The following is a 14345-nucleotide window of genomic DNA, read 5'->3' as shown; positions in this document are numbered from 1 at the left end:
AATAAGCACCTCAGTTTGGAGCGAGTTCTCATGGCTGCTAGAGTTAAAGAAAGTGCCAATTGACAAACTGCTAACATTGAGGCTGGAGGTGCCCAGAGGGAGTCAGTCATTAACATAAAAAGTAAGCCAAAGCACAAGGCTGTGGGACACAGAGTAATGTCTCCAAGGAAGAACAAATTGTGCTTCAGGTGTGGATTTTCATTCCCACAAGATGGTAAATGTCCCGCTTTTGGACAGGTTTGCAAAAGCTGTGGAAAGAGAACCATTTTGTAACAGTTTGCATGGCAAAGGAAAAATGAGTGCAACACAGCGCAAAGTCAAAATGGCTGCCCGAACGCTTCAGAAGAGATGCTCTACGCATGCTCACAAGGCCAAGTGACCACACCAATTAAGGCAAATTCGATGTCGATGTTTACATACATGTGAGAATTTTGGACTAGCAGCTTGTGAATAAAAATACAGTTCGAAGAAAAGTCCACATGAAAAGGCACCAAAGTTATTCTAACTTTGTCCAAAGATTACACTAAAGGTAAACAATTGCTCAATACCTTTTATTATAGACAGTGGCGCGTTGATAAGCATAATGCCTGAGGAGAAATACAATTAACTATATCCATTGCCGCGACTTAAACCCTTAAAACTAAAATGTATACATGGGCTGCCTTGAGACCATTAAAAAGTCATGGTTTATTTGAAGCAACGAGGAAACAAAAGAAAACGTAAATACAAGCACCCACTTATGTACTTCAAGGGATGGTGTCAAGTACCTGTTTTTTCAGCACAGATGTTGATATGGGAATGATATCAATGAAGTATAACATGGATGCTTATCACAAAATAGTAAGCCAATTTCCAATGTTGTTTCCTGGGTTAGGATGACTATAAAAGTACAATTACATGTTAATGACAACATTCATCCTATTGCTCAAAAACACACAAACTGCATTTCATTTACAGGAAGTTGTTGAAAAAGAACTTGAATCATTGCTAAAACATATCACTGACCTTTCCAGTAGTCCAAGGCCCTGGGGTTCTCCCATTGTGGTAGTGCCCAAAAAGGACAGTGAAGCAGCTGTATTCATCTGCGTTGACATTCGTCAAGTGAACAAGGCAAATGAACAAGAACGACATCCAGGTTCACACACTGCTGACATGATAACCCAATTGAATGGTCTGAAGGTCTTCTCTCGCCTTGATTTGAATAAAGGATATTATCAGTTGGAACTCAAGGAGAGTTGCAGGTACAGTACAACCTTTTCTACACATATTGGTGTGCTCCGATACAAAAGACTAAAGGCCACATGTATGATTATTTCAAATAGCGATTACCTAATTGTGATTCTCTGTGAATTGCAATTAGGTAATCGCTATTTGAATGTATGAAACTCCATGAGTCATTCACCATCCCTAAAGGAAACAAGATCTCCCGGAAGGACCGCCCAAATCGACCCAGAGGAGGCGTCCCCCACAAATCCAACCTCCCACTGAGCAACCACACCGACGGGCCCACAGACTTGATGGAACACCTACACTTCAAGATACAGACCGACCCGACCACCATACGCCGGGGCACCCTCGTCTACAGACCCCCCGGATCCCATGCACCCTTCTCCGACTCCATCACCGATATCATCATCCCGCCAGACATCACCTCCACCAATTACACCTTACTGGGAGACCTCAACTTCCATCTCGACAACCCCAAAGACCCCAACTCTACCTCCCTCCGGGACAACCTCTGCAACATTAGACTCGAACAGATCATACCAGAACGCACGCACTCAGCAGGATATATCCTCGACACCATCTTCACAGCGGGCGACTCCATCACCTTCAGCCGCACCTCCAAACTCCCATGGATGGACCTTCATTGCATACGTTTCACCTTGAATACTAGCATTACCCGCAAACCTCCACACCTGCTCTCACGCAGAAAATGGAACAAGAGCTCCAATGACCAGCTCACCGCCTTCCTCAGCAGCTCCACTCCAACCACCACGGATGATGACCCAACGACCACAGCCTGAACCCCGCACAAATGGATCACCGAATGTGCCAACAACATCGCCCCCCCTCAAGAAAACTACAAACACACACTCCAAGAGAGCCAGCTGGTTCTCCATCGAACTCCTAGAATCCAGACAAACATTCAGATGCCTTAAAAAGATCTGGAGGAACTCCAAAACAACAGCAGACCATGACAACTTCAAAGCAGCCACCACCGCCCACCACAAGCTCATCAGAAACACAAGAAAGAAAGCACTCCAGGACAGAATCTCCACCCACGCACGCAACAGCAAGGAGCTCTTTAGCATCATCAAAGAGTTTGCCCAACCCAACAGTGAAAGTACAGACATCCCCTCCTCCCAGAACCTCTGCAACAAACTAGGCTCCTTCTTCCACCACAAAATCAAGACCATCTACGACAGCTTCGACGACGATAACCAACATGAGGAACCTACACTTCCCAATCCCAATACAAACGCAGCCAACACTTGACAGCTGGGCCGTTCTCACCACCGAAGCCACAGGGAAGACTATGAAGTCTATCCACTCCAGGGCCCCCACGGACCCCTGCCCCATTACATCTACCACAGAGCCACCAACATCATAGCCCAAGCTTCGTGACAAGTTATCAACCATTCCTTCAAGACTGCTTCCTTCACCGATGACTGGAAACACGCCGAGATCAACCCTCTCCTGAAAAAACCCTTGGCGGACCCCATCGCCCTCAAAAACTTCAGACCCATCTTCTTACTCCTGTTTCCGGTGAGAGTAATGGAAAAAGCCGTTAACAGCCAGCTCGCCTACTTCATTGAAGAAAACAATATGCTCAACACATCCCAATATGGTTTCAGGAAAAACCACAGCACCAAAACCACCCTACTCGCCGCAACAGGTGATATCCGCACCCTTCTCGACAGCGGGGAGACTCTGGCCCTTATCCTCGTGGACCTCTCTGGAGCCTTTGACACAGTGTCTCATTGCACACTAGCCCGCAGACTCCACGATGCAGGGATCCGGAACAAGGCCCTAGTCTGTACCCGCTCATTCCTCTCTGGCAGAATGCAGCGTTTCAGACTTCCACCCTTCCTCTCGATTCCACCCGACCACCTGCAGAGTTCCCAATGGATCCTCCATCAGCCCCACCATGTTCAACGTCTACATCGCCCCCATTGTCAGATCCTATGGACTCAACATTGTATCCTACGCAGACAACACCCCACTCATCCTCTCCCTATCCAACAAACCCAACATCTCCAAACACAACTTTCAAGAAGGAATGAAAGCAGTCGCCAGGTGGATGAAAATCAGCTGCCTACATCTCAACACGGACAAACTCGAAGTACTCATCATGGGCCGACACACCCTGACGCCTGGAACAACACCTGGTAGCCCCAGGCCCTCGGGAACCCGCCCTCCCACATGACCACGCACAAAACCTCGGAATCATCCTGGACTCCGAACTCACAATGGACTGCAAAATCAACGGTGTCTCATCCTCCTGTGTCCACACACTCCAACTCTTACGAAAGATCTTCAAATTGATCCCCCTCGAACACAGAAAAACTGTCACCCACGCCCTCATCAGCAGCAGATTTGACTACGGCAACGCTCTCTACAATGGAATCAACAAGAACCTCACCCGTAAACTCCAGAACATCCAGAACACCTCCGCCAGATTAGCCCTCAACCTACCGTGCCATGGCAACATCACCCAACACCTGCGGACACTACAAGAGAAGCACCTTCAAGCTAATCACCCTCACCCACAAAGCCCTCCACAACGGACCTGCATACTTGAACTACTGCATCTCTTTCCACCCACCCCAAAGTTCCCTCCGCTCAGCCCAGATTTCCCTTGCTACGGTGCCTTGCGTCAAGAAGACCAGAACACAAGGTCGCTCCTTCTCCTTCTTCGCGGCCAAGGCTTGGAACACCCTCCAACTACACCTTAGACAGACACCAACTCTCTCCAAGTTCACTAAGGACCTCAAGACCTGGCTCCTCGACGGAGTGCCATGAACATCTGGGACCTGCCCTGCCCCGCGCATTGAGACCCTCTTGGGTGAGTAGGTGCGCTTAACAAATCTATGATTGATTGATTGAAACCTATGATTGATTCCTACATACCACTGTGATTTAGTATTACTAAGGGAGGCCCTAAAGACACCCCTACCTAATAACGAATTGGTATGTATTCGCAATTCCAAATTGTGATTCGGTAACATGTTGCTGAATCGCAAATTGGAATTCATACATACCAATGTTTACGACCTGTAAAATGCATGATACATGTGGCCCTATGTTTTGGTGTGTCATCAGCCATTTAGCTGTATGGAGAGGCAATTCGACATATCATACAGCCTGTCATGAATGCATTTAATCATAGTGATGATTTATTGTTTTTCAGAGATACACAGAAGGAGCATGATAAAGCTCTCATGAAAGTGTGTCATTTACTTGCAGATGCAGGTGTGACTTTGAATGCTGACAAATGTGAGTTCCATAAGACTAAGCTAAAATTCTTTGGCCATATCTTTTCTGATGGAGGCATGAAACACGATTCAGCTAAAGTGTAAGCGTTGTCAACTGCCAGTCCCCACAAAATATGTTAAGTTCATTCTTTGGCATGACCAGCTACTGCTCTAGCTATATACAAGATGTTGCCACCATAAATGCCCTATTGAGAGACTTGACAAAAAATAATATTTTGTTTTATTGGTCATATGAATGCGAGCAAAGCTTCAAGAAGATCAATTAATACTATTGAGAATGCTACTGAAATGGCATATTTTGATCCAAAGCTTCATACTGAGGTTGTTGTTGACGGTATCCCAGTTGGAATAGGCACATTCTTCGCACAGCACATCGGGCACTCAAAGGCATATTGTGGCATATGCAAGCAGAAGTTTGTCCCAAACTGAACATGCTCATTCACAACCTGAGGAAGAAAGTTTAGCAGTGGTGTGGGCTTATAGCCATTTTCATTTATTCTTATATGAAAAGCCTTTCACGTTTGTGATAGATCAACAAGCATTGTTTACCATCTTTGGCAATCCATAGGCCAAGATGCCTCCTCGCATTGAATGATGAGGTTTACTGTTACAAGAATACAATTACATAATTGTGCACAGTCCAAGAAAATATCAAAACCCTGCCGACAACTTCTCACAAGTGCCATGGTACCCCTTCGAAGACAGTCAAAGCCTACATACATTTAATTGTGAAATCCAAACACCAGATGCCATTTCGTTCGAAAAAATTGTCACTGCCACAAGTCAAGATAGTGACATGTTAAAACTGAAAGACATTATTGCACATCAGTATTGGAACCAGTACACTCAACCTCTTACCAGTGAGTACCAGAAGTTTAAAAATGTCAAAGATGAATGGTCCGTTACTCAAGAAGGTATTATTCTAAGAGGTTCGAGAATTGTTAGTGCGGAGAGTCTGCGACAACAGATAATTGAAGTGGCCCGTGAAAGACATTGTGGAATCGTTGCCACAAATAGAGCTCTCCGAGGCCAAGTCTGGTTTCCTCATCTTGATGAGAGAGTTGAAAGAGAATTGAAGGTCTGTCATCCATGCAACTGCCTTTCATCAAAAACCACTCAACACACCTTAAACATGTCAGAGTTGCCAAAGCATGCTTGGGAAAGAATTGCCATTGACTTCTTCGGTCCTCTTGACAATGGACATCACCCTGATGGTGATTGTTGATGACAAACCCGTTTTCCATTGATAGAAGATCTCTCAACCATCACTCAAGAAAGAGTAATTGAGAGATTGGACAGCATTTTTGTAGGATGGGGTGTTCCTGCAATCTTAAAATCTGACAACAGCCTATCTTTGAACAGTCGAGAATTTGGAGACATTCTCAATCATCTTAATGTGATGCATCTGAAGAGCAAACCTCTTTGGCACCACGCCAATGGCCTTGTCGAACGTTTCATGAGTTCTCTAAAGAAAGCTGAACAACATGCTGTACAGGAAAAGCTCAACCTTAAAACTGACTTGAATTCTACTCTTCGAGCTTACCGTTCGACCCCTCACTCGATCACTGGTAAAAGCCATGCAACCCTGATGCTCGGGAGAGCCACAATGACCAAGTTACCTCATTGGACCACTAAAAGGTCAAGTACTGAGGAAGAAATCTGTGCAAGAGACTTGTGTCATAAAAGGAAAATGAAGGCCTATGCAGAGAAGAGCTGACATGCAAAAGACATTATTTTCACTAGAGGAGATTGAGTGCTTGTCTGTCAATCTAGAAAACAGAAGTCTGATGCTTCCTTCGATGCTGAGCCCTTCTATGTTGTCACTAGTTAATGTCCTGGGAAGTCCATTATACAAGATTCCTCGCATTTTTGACATGTGGCTTATCGCTTGTCAGGCACTGACATCAATGCTGAGACTGGGTCTGAAAGGAAAAATAAAAACCCTCTGACTGCTGTTGTTCCAACATACATTGCTAATGCAGGTCATGGACAAATCTACTGCCTGTCCCCAGTTTCCGGAAACACAGTTGGGACATGTGATCAAAGCACCACAAAGACTCATGGAAGAGTTATGATTATGTTTATAGTCGTAACATTTTTTTACTTTTTTTTATTTAACAGAAGGGGAGATGGAGTGTTGGATGAGTTAGCAATGACAGAAATCTTACTGCTCCTGATGGACTCTGTAGAACTGTGACGCGAGCATTAGAGCATAGCAAAGTGAATGCAGGTTTACAATGTTGAGCTCGCGGATACACGCACAAGAATAAAGGCATATTATACTAATCTCCATGTGTAGCATAGTCATTAACTGGTACCCAGGCTGGGGAGGAGCTATAGGGTATTTGCTTAAAAGCGACAACTGGGTTGGGCTAAGGAAGACTGTGACACTGGAGAACAAGAGTTGAGTGAGAGCTCTGCAGAAGATGAAGGACTGAGTAAGGTGCTTAGGTAGATAATAGAAGGGTGGCCACTAAAAAGGGTGTGAAAAAGGAATTGCATACCTCCAGGGAGGTTCACAATTAATTAACATCTGAGGATGGAGTGCTGCTAAAGAATTGTTGAGTAATTCCACCAGAGAAATTGCAAGGCTTTTGGAAATTTGCCATGAGTGGCATTTAGGAGCAATGAAAACAAAGTGCAGATTAAAGAGCATGAATTGTTGACCTGGTTTAGACAGACTCATAGAAAGATAGATCAGAGAGTGTTATGATTCGGACAAAACACAATTTACATTTACACCACTGTTGTGCCTTTTTAAATGTCTCAGTATATACTGTTAAAGCATAACATTGATCTAATGGGTCCCTGTTAGACCTGTCAGCCTTAGGGTGGTCTTCCCCCAAACTTTTTGCCTTACGGCTTTATTTTTTCTGATTTTGTTTTTGTTGACTTATACGACTGCACACTTTACCACTGCTGACCAGTGCTAAAGCTTGTGTGCCCGCATCCTAAAACATGGTAAATATTGGCTTACACCCAATTGGCACATTCAATTTACTTGTATGTTCCTAGTAATGTAGTATTACTTGTTCCCAGGACCTGTAAATTAAATGCTACTAGTGGCCCTAAAGCACTGATTGTGCCACCCACTTAAACCCTTTTAAACATGTCTCAGGCCTTCCATTTCAGCTTGTGTGTGCAGCTGTTAACTGCCACTTTGACCTGGAAAAATAAACCTTGTGCCAGGCCTAAACCTTCCTTTTTAATACATAGGTTAGGCCCTAAACAGCACATAAGTCATAGTGCAGTGTATTTAAAAAGCTGGAAAAAAGCTTTTAACTATTACATGTCCTGATTGAGACGGGATACTGAGCAGCAAGAGGTGCCGAGCGATGAAAACGGGGAATCAAGCTCATGCTCGGAGACCAGGAAGGAAGGGGCGACACCCCAAGAGGAGCTATCACTCCACGACATCCTACAGGCCATAGAAAGATCGCGGATGGCCGTGGAGACCAAGATCAACACAATCGGGGAGGACCTGGGCCTCCTACGAGCAGACCACAGGAAGCTGGCTGATTGGGTCACGGTTGCAGAAGAGGAGATAGAAAGCATGAAGCCACTGGTAGCTGTTACTGCACGCAGTCACAGACATAGAAAAAAGAATCCTGTTCCTGGAACAACGTGCAGAGGATGCGGAAAACAGGGCCCGCCGAAACAACATTAGGGTCACGGGCCTACCCGAAAAAGTCGAGGGGAATGACATGGTGACATACCTTGAGGGCTGGCTGCGCACAGCTGAGGCAGAAGAGGGTTTATCAACATTCTACGCCTTGGAATGGGCACACAGAGTTCCCGCCCGAGCACCGCAACCTGGCAGGCCACCGTGGCTGGTGGTTGCCCAAACCCCACTCTACAAAGATAGAGACCTTGTTCTAAGCCAGCCGCGCCTCAAAGGGCAACTTAAGGTGGACAACAGCATTGTAAGGATCTTCCCAGATTTCTCTCGGGAGGTGCAACAACAGAGAGCGTCCTTTCTCACGGTCAAAAGGAAACTGCGCCAGATGGGGATGTCCTATTCTATGGCCTTCCCAGCTAAACTCTAAATAGTGCGCTCCGGGGGCACTACATTCTTCACTACCCCGCAGGATGTTTGGGACTGGATTGAGCAGCAGGATCCCCGAGGCCCGCAGCGAGAAGACAAGAACCCAGTTGAAAAGGACTTGACACGCTCTCCTGACAGAGGGACGACCTCAAAGAACCACCTGACGACGGACGAGGTGAACCGGGCCAGAGCCAGTGCAATTGCAGCAGTGGCCTCGTTGAGCGCGGCGGGCACCGGGGACCCACTGTTGCACTCTGGGGAAGAGTAGAGGTACTCGGACTCTGAAACCAGCTCGAGCTCGGTGGGGGATGACAGCCAGGCCTTGCCGCATGTAACTCCCAGATCGGCAGATGACCTGATGTTAAGTGGATCGCGCAAGCAAGTACAGTCAGGACTATATTGAGAGGAGGTGGGGCATGGTGTTAGTATAGTATAGCCCTACACATTGTCAGGAGGGGTTCCACGGTAACTACCCGAGACCTTTATGCTGGGGGGAGGACCATGGGGGGGCGAAGAGGTCGGTTGTCCTCCAGGCGGACATTGGCCTAGCCACCACTTCCGAACTCTGACTGTTCAGGCACTAGTGTGCAAGGTTTGGATGGGGAGACGTTCTCACTTGTCCTGGGGAGGGGGAGTTGGGATGGTTTTCTTAGTTCTAGTTGGGGGCACTGTTGTCTTCCCCAATGGGGTACCAAGGAGTATTACGTGAAGGCTCGCATTCTACGATATTGGGCGCCGGATACAGGGCAGGGCAGAGGGAGGCCAGACAGAGGTGGAGAGGCTAATTTACAATGCACAGGCAGACTGAATATAATCTTCTTTCCTGGAATATTCGGGGGATGCACTCCATGCTTAAACGTTACAAGATCTTCTCACAGCTGACTAGACTGGGGGTCCACATAGCAAAGCTGCAAGAGACATACACTAGCATCAGAAGGGGAGGCATTACATCATAGGTGTAGAGGCCAGGTGTATTACACCACGTACTCCGCATTTGCCAGGGGCTTCTTGATTTGGATCAGGGCGGGCGTCCCCTTCTAACACACTGCTCACAAGGTAGACCCAAAGGGCCGATATGTGGTGGTCAATGGACGCCTCGACGGTCAGGACATCCCACTCATCAATGTCTATGGCCGGAATACGGATCAGGGGGTGTTCTTTGAGCACTTATCAGGGGCACTGGCTCCATATATGACGGTGGGCAGTTATTATAGGTGGCGACTTTAACTGTATAGTAGACCCAGTCCTGGATCGCTCACACCCACCACTTCATGACGCCCCAGTACATAGGATAGCTAGGATGTTTAGGGAATGGCAATTCCGTTGTGGACTGTTAGACACGTGGCGACTAAGGCACCCAGGGGACAGGGAGTACTCCCACCTCTCCCACGTACATGACTTACACGTCCGCTTAGATACCTTCCTATGTTCACCAGATATGCACACCGACTTCATAAGATGGAATACCTCACCCGAACGGTGTCCGACCACAATCCTCTGTTAGCCCGACTACAATGGGGGCATAAAAGTCAGCCCATCCCCAGCTGGCGCCTCAAGCCGGAGGCACTTGAGGACAAAGTGTTCCACCATGAGATTAAGGAGCAAATCATCACATACTTCATGGACAATGCACACACTATGGACTCCAGGGTGACCGAATGGTAGGCCTTTAAGGCAGTGATTAGGGGGCATTGCATGGCATTATCCATAGGGGTGCGTCGTACACTACTGGCGGACGTGGAACGGGCAGTTCGGGTGTTGAGGGAATTGGAGTGCAGACGTCCGAATAATCCGGACCTACGGCAGGAAAAGCTCGAAGCGAAAGAATAAGTGGCAGTACAGGAGGAGTGACTGAGGTGCTTCGATTACCAGGTTTATATGGACAGAAGAGAAGGAGAGAGATAAGGCGGGCAGATTGCTGGCGTGGCTCGCTACCCCTACCCGCAAGGAGCACGCAATACTAGAACTGACGGGACCAGGAGGGCGACATCTGTATAGGAAGGACGATATTAAGGACAGTTTCCGAGGGTACTATGAGCACCTGTATATGAGCGCTGGGCCCTGTGGGGAGGGGGACATGGAGGAGTACCTGGCGGACTTTCCGATGCACACCCTGACGGACGAAGAGGTGGAGCTCAGACAGCGAAATCCGAGTAGCTATTCAGGCACTGGCGAGAGGGAAAACGCCGGGCACTGATGGGCTCCCTAAGGAGTTCTATGCTGCATACCTAGACGTACTGACCCCCAGATTGGTTGAGATGTATGCGGAGGCCAGGGAGAGGGGCCATTTGCCGGGCATGACTAGGGAGGCGGTGGTAGTCCGGCTTCTAAAGCCGGACAAGTCTACCCTGAAGTGCAAATCATATTGCCCATTGTCGATGCTCAATCTCGACTTTAAAATTCTAAGTAAAATACTGGCAAAGCGATTACTCCCCTACATGGTGCCTCTGGTACATCAGGACCAGGCAGGTTTCATACCTTGTCGGAACACAACCCTAAATGTTCGTAGGCTATTGTCCATGATCGAATTAGGAACAACGGTGGAGCAGAGAGGGGCGTGTTTGCCATCGTCATGAAAAAGGCATTTGATAGCCTCGAATGGGGGTTCTTATACGCAGTATTGACCAAAATGGGCCTAGGAATGGGCTTTATAAGCTGGGTACGGTTACTATATGCTGATCCATTGACGAGGGTCCGCACCAGTCGCACAATATCTGCACAATATCGGGTGGAGAGCGGGACACACCAGGGATGTCCCCTGTCCCCGCTGCTATTCGCCTTGGCAGTGCAGCCATTGGCCTGTATAGCAAGGTCCGGAAGGGCGTATCGGGGGATCCAGGTGGGAGAGATGCGACAACAAGTGGCGTTATGCACAGATGACCTACTATTCTTAAATGATGCAGAGGGTGACCTGCCGGGGTCTAAGGCGATGATGGAGCGCTTTGGTTCCTTATCGGGGTTACGAGTGAACTGGCTGAAGTCCAAAGTGTTCCCCCTGGTGAGGGACCAAATCCCCCTCTGAATCTGGGAAATCTGAGATGGGAGCCCCGCTGCTTCCGTTACCTAGGGGTCCACATATTCCACAATATGGAAGACGTGAAGGAGGGCAACATAGGGAGGGTGCTCCGCTCGCTTAAGGACACCATGACCATCTGGGGGAAGCGCCCTCTTTCGGTGATGAGTCGCATCTCACTACTTAAAATGGTGGCATTACCCCGGCTGTTCTACTTTTTTGTCACATTGCCAATTTGGATATCAGCGGCCTGGTTCCGGGAGCTGAACTCCTGCATGTCGGCCTTTGTATGGGGTGGTTTACTATTTGGCAGGACAACTGCAGAGGTTTACACAATGGATTGTGGGAGGCAGGGACCCAGACAGGGGGATGCCTCCATTCGCCCCAGAGGGGTCCGCGGTGTTCTGAACCCTGCTGAGGACAATTAAGCCCCAACAGAACAGCAGTAATGAACATAGGGTGATACATCGTAGCTGGGGCAGATGCCTGCAGAAAACTAAAACAAAGCGCCCATACTCCCCAGAGATGGCGCTGCAGCTACTGGAAGCCCTTCCCCAAGGAGGACAGTGGCAAGGCCTGAACGAATGGAGTGAAGCAGGGGCAACAAAGGTCGGGGATCTGTTCCCGGACGGGGAGCTCATCTCCTTCGAGGACTTCAGAGCGGACTGGGACATACCACCAGGGCACTTCCTCCTACATGGGGCGGTCATGGGAACAATACGGCGTCACTGGGGTGCGGGGACGGTGGAACCTCCGCAGCACTACACATGCGAATATATGAGCTTGATGGGTGGAACCATCAAGGCGGTGGCCTGCCTATACAGAGCCATAGGACGGGACTCCATGCAACCACTAGACAGATTACGACACAAATGGGAGGATGACATTGGCAGGCCACTGGAGGATAAGGACTGGGACAATGTTTTAGAGCGATCTGCCAAAGTATCTCGAAATGCCCAGTTTAGCCTGTTCAGCTTTTACATATCCACAAAGCCTATTCAACCCCAGAACGTATTAACCGATATTTTGTTGCCACAGATGCTAGATGCCCGAGGTGTTAGGAACAGGGAGCGACATTTATACATATGATTTGGAGCTGTGCCTCCTTAACCTAATACTGGCAAGAAGTGACACAAGTGACAGCGAGGGTGACGGAAAGGGTGGTCCCCTGTACACCGGCCCACGTACTGCTCCATTTATTTCCACACTCTGCTAAAACCAAAACCACATCCCGGTTCCAGGACTTGGCATTTATTTTGCCGAAGCGGGAAATCACTAGTAGCTGGAAAAAAATGGGGGGGGGCCTGATGTCCTCAGATGGAGACGTGAGATGGAGAAGTGGGCGGGTTGCGAGAGCAGGGCCCTGCTTCGGAATGCACAGCGGGGAGTGGGCAAGCTGGAGAGAGCCCAGGCATGGGAAGGGTTGGTGGTGGACTTAATGAGACTGGGCAGGGACTCAGAGGCTTTCACACCAGAGAGAATCCAACACGTAGAGCAGCCCCAGGGACCAGATCAAGGTGGGATATCCCAATAGAAAAGCGAGAATGGGAGCGATTCCTAGCATCGACACTCACTGGTATAGAAGGGGGTCACAGCGGAAGGCTCTGGCGCACCATGACTATCCACGCCTGGAATACCAGGGAGCATACTATTCGATCTGCACAATACTCTAGGGGAGACAGAAGTGCGGGGAGGTGGGGTGGAGGTCGTTGTTGTTAAGGCCTTATTGTCGGGAGCCGGGCAGAGGGGGGTATATCCAATGTGCATAGTACATAGCTAAGGGGAATTCTGTGAACTTCCAAGTTGTCATGTACAGATGGGGCACAGTGAGGACATCGACAGCATCAGCAGGCCACCGGGTTGTATTGCCTGATTAAGACCAATGTATACTGCTACCTTAAAGGTGATCGATGTAAGCATTATAAAAAAAAGGCAATAAAGTGTATTTAAAAAAAAAATACTGTCTGCAACATCCGGCCTGCTCTTCGCGCTAGAGCAATGACCATCCGGGATGCTCTCCCTGCTCCTCGCGGCCACTTCCACCTCAAACTGTACTCTTTGTGCAAGGTAACCATTTCAGCAGGACTAACCTGGTCCCTGTATCCAGCCCACTTCCCGTCACGGTCGGCCTGAACTTATGACTTTCAAACGGTCACACACGACCATATAACCACAAGTAGCGCTTTGTGCTTTTAGGTGTTATACTTACCTTGAATCTTCAAAATTGCTTAGCTCCCATTCTAGTGATTTGATTTGTATTGTTTTGGTGTAAATGTATTACATTTGCTCTATTTTGCTATATTGTGTGGGCTTTTTCTTGTGTTGTGTTTTTACTTATTAATGTTTGAAATGCTGCATAAATACTTTACACATTGCCTCTAAGTGAAGCCTGACTGCTTTGTGCCTGTCGGGAAATTAAGTAACATTCATTTACTCACATTTCTGCAGGAACGCCACAAAATGAAGAAAAATTCTCTACTTCCCCGGCATGCATATTTCACCTAACAGAGTCAAAGTATCAATAGCAACATGGGGAATAAGGGAAAGAACACAAGGAGGAGAGAAGGTCCCACTTTGCACTCCAGTCTGAAGCAGGATTAGTTGGACAAAAGCGAAAGTCTGTTGAAGGAAGTAATAGAAGAAACGGTAAGTATGTGTATTGTCTCTCTGTTTCTATAACATATTTTTCTATTTGTATGTGTATCTACCTGGTTAATTCCCTTCTTCCATTTATAATGACCACTGGGCTGTGATAAAAGAGTACATGGACATCTAAAGAGAAAACAGT

The 14345-nt window shown here is 47.8% G+C and overlaps 1 long non-coding RNA gene across 1 annotated transcript; it reads right to left on the bottom strand.

Annotated features, from left to right (window-relative positions):
• Positions 1-1011: 1011 nt before the first annotated feature.
• Positions 1012-14334, bottom strand: LOC147702664 (uncharacterized). The gene is made up of 3 exons (XR_015297240.1): positions 14266-14334; positions 13996-14176; positions 1012-1191 (listed from the first exon to the last, which is right to left on the bottom strand). It is a non-coding gene; the product is annotated as an uncharacterized LOC147702664 (long non-coding RNA).
• Positions 14335-14345: the final 11 nt, after the last annotated feature.

The sequence above is a fragment of the Lissotriton vulgaris genome, chromosome 7, assembly GCF_964263255.1.
Source record: "Lissotriton vulgaris chromosome 7, aLisVul1.2, whole genome shotgun sequence".
Taxonomy (NCBI): Eukaryota; Metazoa; Chordata; class Amphibia; order Caudata; family Salamandridae; genus Lissotriton; species Lissotriton vulgaris.
Note: the sequence above shows the minus strand (reverse complement) of the source record. Positions and strands in the feature narration are given on the sequence as shown.